Below are 10703 nucleotides of genomic sequence, written 5' to 3'. Positions count from 1 at the left end.
AACTGAACTGGTTCACAGTGGTGTAAAAAGTAAAAAAGATATTCTAGTTCCTCAAAAGCCGGGCTTAGTGCTGTTAGGCGCATACAGTTTAATTGTATTGACTTCAGTTGCTAGTTTGCAGTCTTACTGAATACAACATGATGTTCATTTTGTAAATATTTCTTACATGTCAATGAAAAAAATTACTGGATTTCATACATTTTGACTTCCAACATCTAAAAAAACAGAGAAGCTGGTAAAACTATTGTCATGACAAGATGAGGATTTTGTTTTTGCATGTATTTTTGCCATGAAGTTAGTTTTTAAATCAAACACACCCCTTGCCCCCTCACTTACTTGCTGTTTAGTTCAGCTCCAGCCAAGATTACTAAAAGAGAGACCTTGTTCAACAGGATCTATACACTCAATTCCAAAAAAGGTGAGTCACTGTGTCAAATGTAAATAGAAATAGAATGCAATGATCTCATAAACCTCACAAACCCATATTTTATAAGATAGAAAATATATGAAATGTTTAAACTGAGACATTTCTCTATTTCATGAAAAATATCACTCAGAATTTAATAGAAATTTAATGGGTTTTGTCTCTTATTAAACTATGAAGCTGTGGGAACATTACTGGGAACTTTGCAGAAATTGTGCAGCACATTTAGTTAGCAGCCTTTGGGAATGCTGGTCATTAGGCTGAGAAAACCTTTGGATACAGTATCTGTCAGAAACTATCCCTAAAACTGTTATTTGAATACATAAAGAATAATTTCCAGGTTTCATAAAGCAACCAGCAAGTTGCATCTGACAGTCAGGGGAGTCGTATAGAGGTCACAGCCTTCCTGTTCTGCAGCGTTATGGCACACAAACAGAGGAGCAGGGAGTACACCGACTCCTCAACATGGCCCACTCGAGTAACAGCCTTGAACACCTGCAAAAACATGCAGAAATTATGCAATCTAGTATATCTGGGGAAGTACATATTTAGACTGTGCTGGCTAATTTGCACTTAAAGCACCAGGGCACACTCTCTGGTACTCGGTTTGACAGCTTGGAAATCTGCAAAGCTACAGGAAATCCCATTTGTATATTGTGTGTGTATCGAGCGTTCAATTCTCCGGGTGCTCGGAGTGTACGCTGGGTACTCAGGGCACTGCAGCCAAGAAGTTGGTGCAATAGAGCATTTCAATGTTGGAGACTGTAGCCAAATCAAACTAATTGGTCCAGTCCACAGAACAATTTAAAATAGCTCATCTTGAGGCTGTAACTTTTTATGACCTTTCTATTATCAGCGTAGCCAGAGGGTGCATTAAATCTCTTACTGGCAATAACAAAAGCCTGACCGTGAGATTGAAGCATTATTAATTTTCAGATTACCACAGATCTCCTGATGAGGACAGACAGTATGTCCTCTAAATACGAGATTTACTAAAATGCTAAAAGGTTTGTCAGAACTTATTAGCTGTTGGGAAAAAATGGAACTGGGCTGTTTTTCACCAAAGTGTTTGAGGGGCTGTTTGTGTTAGCACACGGGACGGCAAAGGACTCAGTGAGACGCTGGATAAAACTGATAATGAACATGTGAACCAGCAAATATTTACAGATGAACTATAGCACTCCAGTGATGTATTTTTAGATCCCACTTGAACTCTTAAAAGCCACGAGAGTACTTGTTTCGCTTGTTTTCCATTAACTTTGTCAAGTTAAAAAAAAAAAATACATGCGATGATGTCAGTCAGGAGAGCAGCTTATCAGTTTAGTGTTGTTGATGAAGCTTCGACTAGATTGGCAAAAGTTTATCTGGGGATAACTCTCCGATTATGGGGATGAATCCAATAACCAGATAATAACATAAAACCCTCAGCCCGGCCATCAGCCAACTGCTGATCCTGAATTCTTGGTGGTGGTGGGGAATGTTAAGGTTGAATGCCGGCATCAGCAAATCGGGTTAATAAGGAGAAAATGATCGGTTACTGGCTTCTCTGGGGATAAGAGAAGAGTGTGGGCTTATTTGTTTGGATGCTGTGAAGAAGAGCGAGTAAAATATTCTATTTTCAAAGTCTTAGAGGGAGCAATTATTGAAATATTAAAAAGGAAAGAATTCCTGAGGCACTGGCAGCAGGATAGACTGAACAATTACCTGAACTGCTGCCAGGAGATTTAACCATTGATCAAGTCACTTTGTGAAAGTTCAGCTTGGGCTGCATTCCCTCGTCGTAGGTTTACTGTTCCAGTCGATATTCCTTGATCACAAGTGTGACAAATCACCGAGCAAGTGATTAAGTCATTTTCTGCCATTAATCACTTGCATTAAATCTTGAACATGATGATTTAAAAGGTTTAAACAACCGAACTAATAAAGGGATACAAAAACGTTTTTATAAAGTTAGTGCTTTGAATTTTTTGCTGAATTTTTAAGTTGATCAATTAATCAGTTTGCTCAGACAAGTACTCACTCAGTGTGCCGGCAAATGACTGTTTTAATCCCCATTTGTGTCTCAGTTTGGTTATTGTGTAATTTCATGCAGATTGGTTTTTGAGACATTTTTCTCCTGAATGAGAAACTGTGGCTCTGTGAGGATATCGTCCATCTGTTGCATCTCCTGAAGGACCGCAGAGGGATTGTGGGGTGGCGACATTATGCAGTCACACTTGCACGCACGCACACGCACACACAAACCTACCTCTTTGTGAGGTGATGCTGTAGCATTTTCTTGCACATATGGTGTGCTCGATGTGATCAGTGAAGGCCACATTAATATGGCTCCAGTGGGATCATTTGTCTCCCGTCGAAGGCAGGGTGTTTTCCACCTACTGTGCAATCTTCTACGATACTTTGTACTTGGATACCAAATGGCCACTGTTATTTGTGATACCCTGCACCCATGAGAATGTCACAAACATGCTGTTATGGACTGACATACAGTTAGTGTCGCTATTACTTATTAACTGGCTGCTTCATTAACTACACCTTGCTATTGGCGGGTTGGACCACCTGCTAGAACTGCAATAATTTTTCATGGCATAGATTCAACAAGCTGCTGGAAACAACGCTCAGAGATTTTGATCCATGTTGATGACGTGATAGCGTCAAACAGTTGCTGCAGATTTGTTGGTGCCACATCCATGATGTGAAACTCCAGTTCCACCACATCCCAAAGGTCTTCTGCTCAACTGAGATCTGTTGACTGTGGAGAGTTTTTGATTACACTGACCTCACCGTCACATTAGAGAAGATAATTTCAGATGATTAGAGCTTTGTGACATGGTGTGGGTGTGTTATCCTGCTGGAAGCAGTCATCAGATGATGGGTAGGCACTCATACTCAGGTAGGCTGTGGAATTTAAACAATGCTCAGTTAGTACTAAGGGGCTCAAGGTTTGTAAAGTCTGCACCACCATCCACCGCCACCACTAACTGTTGATGCAAGACCGGATGGGACCATGCTTTCATATTGTTTACACCACCTAACCCTGACTTCCAAATGTCACAGCAGAAATTGAGATTTGTCACACCAGGCAATGTTTTTCCAAGCTTTTGTGCAACTGTTGGGAGTCCATGTGAAATCCTACTTTTAGGGGACATGAGTAGCATCGTGCAGGGGCATAACCAGAGTTTAGAACTTGGTTAGGTGCAGAGATTTTTCTCTTAATGTACCATATTTTAAGTGCAGCACCTGGGCTCCAATGACCAGTAGAAAAGAATGGCCTACTAAAGACACCAGGTCTTAGAATTGCAAGCAAAAGCAGAAATAGTAAAAACTGTAAAGGAATTTATTTTGTAAAGCTTCCCTCTTTTGCAGGAGCAACTGTGTGTAAAGAAATATGGAAGAAGAGGGTTATGCATTTAAAACAATTACAACATACAACAATTACAATTACAATATACAACAACAAATACATGCTGCTTCTTCACAATTAATCAAAAGTGCAAGATGAACGGATACTTACGCAGTGGCTCTGACCATACTGAGATGCTTGTCTGCGTACCTTGACTGCAACAAGTGGTATGTAAGTTACTGTTGGCTTGTTACAAGCTCAAAGCAGTCTGGCGATTCTCTTCTGACCTTTGACCTCAACACTCACTGGATATTTTCTCTATTTCAGACCATTCTCTGTGAGCTCTGCCGATGGTTGTGTGGAGAAATCTCAGTAGATTATCAGTTACTGGAATACTCAGACCAGCCTGTCTGGCACCTGTCAGTAATTCAGGTGTACTTAATGAAATGACAGTAACGTCAGTGTCTGGTCGCGCCAGCAAATCATTAAATGTAACTGACTCCAGCTTGATGTGCCTTTTGAAATTTCATTGCAGCAGTTCACAGAGCAGTCAGTGTTATAAATCCTATTTTTTTGTAGAATTACATACTTTTGATTTATTTCCACAAACGTTCAATGTCTCATCATAGATTTCTTAGTAAAAGTGTTAGCAAGTGCCCCTTCAGCACTTTTTAGAAATCCATCCTCCTCAGAAGTGCCAGGTTTAAAAGCGGGCACTCCCCCAAACTGGAGAAAACTGGGACAGCTGTGATGTTACTCCGAAAAAATGTTTTGTGTGAGAAACCCCGAACTGTATCCATTACAATGAGATTATGTGGATTTTTTTTTCCCCACTTTGACAAGCTGTTTGGATTGTAAGCACATACAGTACTGTGTGTAAAAGAAGAATGGATATCATTCGCTAGAATCAGCATCCTGTCAGTGGATTCCTGCTGGTATACTTCCCTGTTAAACATGCAGATATGTACACACAAACACTGCATATGCACCAATTAGGTAATTAGCTTGGTTGGATTCACGTGACACAGCAATGTATGCGGAGATGTGTGCATATGAGTCATAAGTAAACAAGTGAGTGTGTCATGCCTTAAATGAGGTGAACTTGCTCCAGCTGTTTCTTGACATTATCGCTGACTTTCTCCAGCTGCTACTGGAGGCTACACCATTCATTTACTCTTCCCCACAGAGGGGGGTGTGACAGACAGAGACACAGAAAGCGTAAACAGCTTTGGCAAAATCTCGATGCTAATTAGTCACGTGCCAACTTCAGAGGGTTTGTGTGAGTCTATGTGGAATGGAGAATTTGCTCAAGAAATAGCTTTGATGGCTCTCCTCTCCCATGCATCCTGATTACAATTGTTGCTGCCTGTACTTTTTCTGCAACTGGCAAAAACACTGTGGCGTAGGTGGACTGACCATCATGAGTGGCCAACTGGGACCAGCAGCGAGCTGAGAGAGCCCTGTGCCTTCCCCATGCACAGAGAGGGAGGGAGAGAGCACAGCGTGGGATGAGGGGGATGAGGGGGCTGAGGGGTTGTTGAGGGCATCACTTGATCACTTGTCCCTGGCTCTACTTTTAGGCTCTTGTTTAATTTCTGTAAATAGAAAAAGAGCATGCAACTAATGAACATAAAGCTCTGGTGAACTATAAACATTTATAGGCATCCTGTAAAAGTCAGAGGGAGAAGGGGTCATTTGAAAAGCAATGTGAGGATAATTGCCTGCTAACCAGCCGCTGTTGTTCTACTGGGTGACTGCATTTTCTAAGGAGTGGGGGTCCCTCGAGGCAATAGCAGGGGTTAATTTACAAAAGGTTGGCAGGTGTGTTAACCTGCATATGCTTTTCTTTCATATTATGGGGTTTCAAATTTATCTTAACAACAGTCATTTTGCCTTTTCACAATAGGACATGGTTACTAATAAAATGAACAATGGCTCTCTCAGTGTGAGAAAGCATGAATGACACCAGGACCCTGAAACCGAGGCAGCCAAACAGAATTCATCCAGAAAGTGCAACTCAGCACACAAAAGGTCAGCCTTCTCTTAAATGTTTGACCTTCACTGTACTCCATGTAGAGCTTGACAATGGGCTTTTGGGTTGTTTTATTGTTTTTGCTTTTAGATTTCAACACTTTAAAAGTATTGAAAGCCGGCTGACGGGTAACATCACCAGTGCTACCCCTCAGCCTCTTAGCAGATGCACCAATGATATAAATTAGAAAATTCTAGGTGATTTTCATAAGATGTTGATCTCTGATTTGACCTTGAGTTCAAAGTCACTGAGATTTGAACTTTTGTGAGATTTTTAGTAGCTGCACGTATGGTATCAATTTCAAAATCCTGCATTTCCTCGTTCTCGAGTTATCGCATTCACAAACTTGGGTGTCCCACCTGCCCAACGGCGTGATAACAATACCCCATCAGCCTTTTATGTATGATGGGGTAAAAAAAAAAAAAAAAACTATAAAGCTTCTGAGTTCAAAGCCTTTTTACCTGAAACCACAATTTGTGAAATTGCAACTAGTTTGGGAGCCAAGCCTGGTCCAAAATAAGGCAAGTGCATTGTGGAAACTCAAAACTTTTACTAGAGAAACTCTCCAAAATTTGTCTTTCTGTGATGCAGTCAGACACTATGAGTCCAGATCCAGTGGTGAAACATTTGAAATTAAAACTGTCGCTTCCCTAATGTAGCTTCAGTGATCTTTTATTTTATCGTATGAACTTGTTTGTATTTATTTCTGCTGCTACTCACCAACCTGCCAGTTTCCCACATAGCCACTGCTTTTTCCAGTTAATGCCAGTGCACACTACAAGACTTTTGCACTGATTTTCCACTCCTAAGCAAACCTGATTCTGCACCTGCACAGCTAAGCCTTATTACTCCAGCTGCACGGTATGTGTATATACCAGCCCAGTAATATTGCAGGTTCAGTCTCATGCTTTCAATATTTACTTACATGTTCCCCCTCTCTCTCTCTCTGAATTCATCACATCTGCTTACTGAAAGCATTCTCCACTCTGTTAAATCAATCAGATCTTGCCATGACCTGTGAAACTGCTGCCGGGAGCTGTCATTTTAGCGTCAGATCAATGCAGCCCTCATCCGCCAACATTCAGCTCCAGTTTCAGAACCAGCAGCCAACACTCGCTGGATTGAGCTCATCAGCAGCCCCGCTCCATATCTTCAGATCATACTTCACCTCTGCTCCACCACCACGGCCTAGATGCCATTCAAAGTGCGAACAGCTTGTCACAAACTAAGCCTGTATAATAATGACGCTGCTAATCAAATAAATGTAATTAGTTTTGAAGCTTTTCCTTCCCTCGGCTCCATTCTGTTTGTAAAAGCTAGTCAATTCTCTATTTTCTATAGAATCCTCCCACTGGCGGCTCAGTAGACAGTTTGACTTGTCATGTTGTCTGCACAGGTGCAGTTAATACAATTAAAAATGGCTGCACTGTGCATGCTGGCCTCTTTGGGACACTTGATGGAACCAAACTCGTTAATGAAATTAGTTTCACCTGTGCTTTTTCTCGTTTGCCAAGTTAAAATGTGCAGCGTTGAAAAGGTCTGCTGCAGCCTGTTGTCTTCAGAGACAGAGACCATTACCCCAGCTAGTTTTTCTTTGGACTTTTGGCTGACTGCCTGATCCCTCCTGGCCTTGTTTGCCTCTGATGACCGGCTACCTGTTACTGACCTAAATGCTGTCTTTTTGACAAGTAAAAGCCTATTTTTGTCCCACTACCTGCTGTGTTTGCTTGCAGGTCTCATTTCAAGTCTGCTATAGATACAACCTAATTTTTGAGGCTCCACATTTAATGTTTTTATGAGCAGAGCACAGAAACCCTGCTGACATTAGTAGGAGTAGCACAGTTAAGTATATGAATGCACTGTATTGATTTTTAGCCACTGGCTCTTAGGATATTTCCACCTTCACTACTTAACCGAACCTGTCGACAAACCTGGACCTCATTACCCCATTAGACCCACGCTATATGTAGCTTCCCAGTAGTTCAACTTTGTTCTCCAAATTGTCTATTGCAGCCTTTTTCTCTGCATCTACCCACCTGCCAGTGTGCCTGCCTGCATTGGTAACTTTGAACCCAGCTAGTTTTTGGACTTTTGGCTGCCTGCCCGATCGCTTCTGGTCCTGTTTGCCTCTGCTGACTGCCTACCTGTTTCTGACCTACATCTTGCCTTATGCCTAGTAAAGCTTCTTTTCTCATACTTACTCCTACCCGCTGATTCTGCCTCTGAGTCTGACACCTGTTACAGTGCTAACCTAAATTTCGAGCATCCTAAATGTAGGGGCAGAGAACACGAAAACCATTCCAACAACGGCAAGAGCAATGGAGCACAGTCATAAAAACCAAGCACAGTGAAAGGTTTTGTCTGAAGTATTTGTCCCAGCTAGTGAACCACGAGCTAATAAAGGGCGCTGGAGGATGAAACCGTATTCTTCTTTTAATGCTCACCTGAATGTTTGATTTCACATTAAATTTCATTGCATGTTATGAGTGTTTAAAATGCCAAGTCCATTTTAAAGGCTCTCTTGAAAAAAGAATGATTATACTGTATCTTTGTAGACCATGCAGTACTTTAATGTCTTCTCTGTGGGGTGTGGTGTTATTGCCGATCTGTGGAAGTTAGCCCTTCTGAATATAAATTTATGGAACCTGCCTGCTCCCGAACATCAATACGCAAAGGGGAAGAGAGAAAAATTTGATAAATTACAGCTGCACATCTTCCACATATTAGGCGTAATATGAATAAATGTCTCAGATTGCAGTACAATTAGTCAAAGCAAGCAGCACGTCTGCCAAGTCTAAGGCCACAGCTGTCCCTTCTGCTAGGTGTCTCTGCTCCATGTCTAAATAAAAAAAAATATCAACTACGGGTGGACTGCCTACTTTCCTCTACTTACAAAGATCAGAAATTGTAATTTGGCTTCATATAACAAGCTTACGAGATGCGTCAGCTTTTCATATAAATTCCAATTCTGTGCTTCCGAGTGCCAACACAGGTGTTATCTCTGTTCCACAGTACCATCCCGACATGAAAGCCGAATCTCAGAACCGAGTGGCTCCCGATGATCAAATAATCACCTGCTGTGCAGAAAACAACATGATAATTTTATCTCTGTTGCCCCTTTGCTCTCATGTTCTCAATAGTGGAGTAGATCTAAAGCTACACAAGCGAACTTACAATGTTGTGTTTTCAAAACACCCAGAGGGGAGACATGCTGAAGCTGAATCATGTTTTAATAGCCCTTTTCAAGAAATACAGCTAAGTGGGTTTGCTGTAATAAATGTTTTGAATGTGGATAAATACCAGAGATTTGTTCTAGTAAATGAAAGCTCATTCCCGGAAGCTGTAGAGGAGACAAATAACGTTACTTTCCATTATCCGTAAGAGATAACCAATCAGTCAGATATCATCCTGTGACGGGAGGTTGCTAGTCATTAAAATCAAAGCCAAGTTGTCTCATAAATATAGCATTAATTCATTAGGTCTACTTTCAGTAAATCCTGCTCTCTTTCCTCATTTATTACACTAAACCTTTCAAATAAAAACTCTAAAATGTTCAACTGTTTTGTTTTGTTTTCAAGATATTCTGAGCAGCAATTTTTTTTATTCCTAAAATATTAACTTTTGGTGATAACAAACCAAACCAAAAACAAAATCTGTTAGAAATGCGGACACAATAATCAGAGTATGACATGCAGCTGAGAAAATCCACAGATGATGTGGTTACATGGAATCCGTCATGCACAATCATTTATCATGTCCCCATACAGGGAGATTATATTGTCACAAACCAATATTATCTGGGACGTGATTGGCTGTTAACTTTGAGTTTGTTTTGTTGTACATGTACAAAGACAACAAAGGGCTATAAATATATATATTCTTTAGAGATAAGAAATGAATTTCTGAGTTTTCTTGATTGCCACTTGGCTTACATGCTATTCTGTGCTGTATCTATGACCTATTAGTTCATTTATAGTGACGTGCTTTTTACTAAACTAACTGATATATTCCCATGGGTCCAGTCATTTGTTTCTTTTGTGATCATTTCATTCCTTGACTTTCTTTTGTTCATATGGTTAGCGCACACATTTGATTTTTGTAGTTCTTTCCCCACACACCACAAAACAAAACTACTGCAGTAACTGTGTAGGAATTAAATACATTTTTATACATTTTATATGTTTTCAGAGGCTTTAGACTGACAAGCAGTTTCATGGCCAGGTGAGATCTGTTACATTGTTATTTCATGACAAATTAAGTGGATAAAACTTGATTGTTGAACTTGCATTTGGTAGCTTTTTGTTTGAAGTCTCAATAAATATGAGGTCCAAACAGATGTTGATGACAGTAAACTTTGAGAATAGCAACATTTAAAATGTGGTACATTCTTAAAAAGAAGGAATGCAGTGGCCCACTCACCAACACCAAAGGACCTGAAAGACCAAAGAAGATAAATCAAGTGGATGATCACAGAATTCTTTCCATGGTTAAAAAAAACAACTTCACATTAAATTAAGAAAATGTTAAAGAAGAAGGTAGGTGTTTTCCTGTCACAGTCTACAATCAAGAAACACCCTTGTGGGAGGAAATGTAGGAAGTTTACAGCAAGATGCAAACCACTGGCTACACTCAAAAACAGGAAAGCCACATAATACTTTACCAGAAAACATCTGGTAAAACACCAGAATAGTGGCAGGAGTAAAGTATGGATCCGAACCATACCACAGCTGCCAAACATGGTGGAGGCAGTGCTGACTGTATTACTGCCAGTGGAACTGGGTCACTGGTGATGATGAGTAAAAACAGCCAGGAGAGTCAATTCCCACCTTAATTCTTTGCACTATTTTCCCTTTCTCTTTGAGACACCTAACATTGACCCTGAACACCATGTCTGCTCTGTACAA

At 40.6% G+C, this 10703-nt stretch overlaps 3 long non-coding RNA genes across 5 annotated transcripts; 2 read left to right on the top strand and 1 right to left on the bottom strand.

Moving 5' to 3' along the window:
* Positions 1-4476: 4476 nt before the first annotated feature.
* Positions 4477-6860, bottom strand: LOC102079530 (uncharacterized). The gene is made up of 2 exons (XR_267308.3): positions 6725-6860; positions 4477-5362 (listed from the first exon to the last, which is right to left on the bottom strand). It is a non-coding gene; the product is annotated as an uncharacterized LOC102079530 (long non-coding RNA).
* Positions 5386-6897, top strand: LOC102079598 (uncharacterized). 3 transcript variants are annotated; one of them, XR_001222958.3, is made up of 4 exons: positions 5386-5588; positions 5674-5798; positions 6559-6660; positions 6775-6897. It is a non-coding gene; the product is annotated as an uncharacterized LOC102079598 (long non-coding RNA). The 3 variants fall into 3 exon arrangements; XR_003220319.1 differs by having other exon boundaries at positions 5386-5798; XR_003220320.1 differs by having other exon boundaries at positions 5386-5798; positions 6802-6894.
* Positions 6898-7281: 384 nt separating this feature from the next.
* Positions 7282-8918, top strand: LOC112847036 (uncharacterized). The gene is made up of 2 exons (XR_003220318.1): positions 7282-7640; positions 7813-8918. It is a non-coding gene; the product is annotated as an uncharacterized LOC112847036 (long non-coding RNA).
* Positions 8919-10703: the final 1785 nt, after the last annotated feature.

This window comes from Oreochromis niloticus, linkage group LG6, assembly GCF_001858045.2.
Source record: "Oreochromis niloticus isolate F11D_XX linkage group LG6, O_niloticus_UMD_NMBU, whole genome shotgun sequence".
Classification (NCBI taxonomy): Eukaryota; Metazoa; Chordata; class Actinopteri; order Cichliformes; family Cichlidae; genus Oreochromis; species Oreochromis niloticus.
Note: the sequence above shows the minus strand (reverse complement) of the source record. Positions and strands in the feature narration are given on the sequence as shown.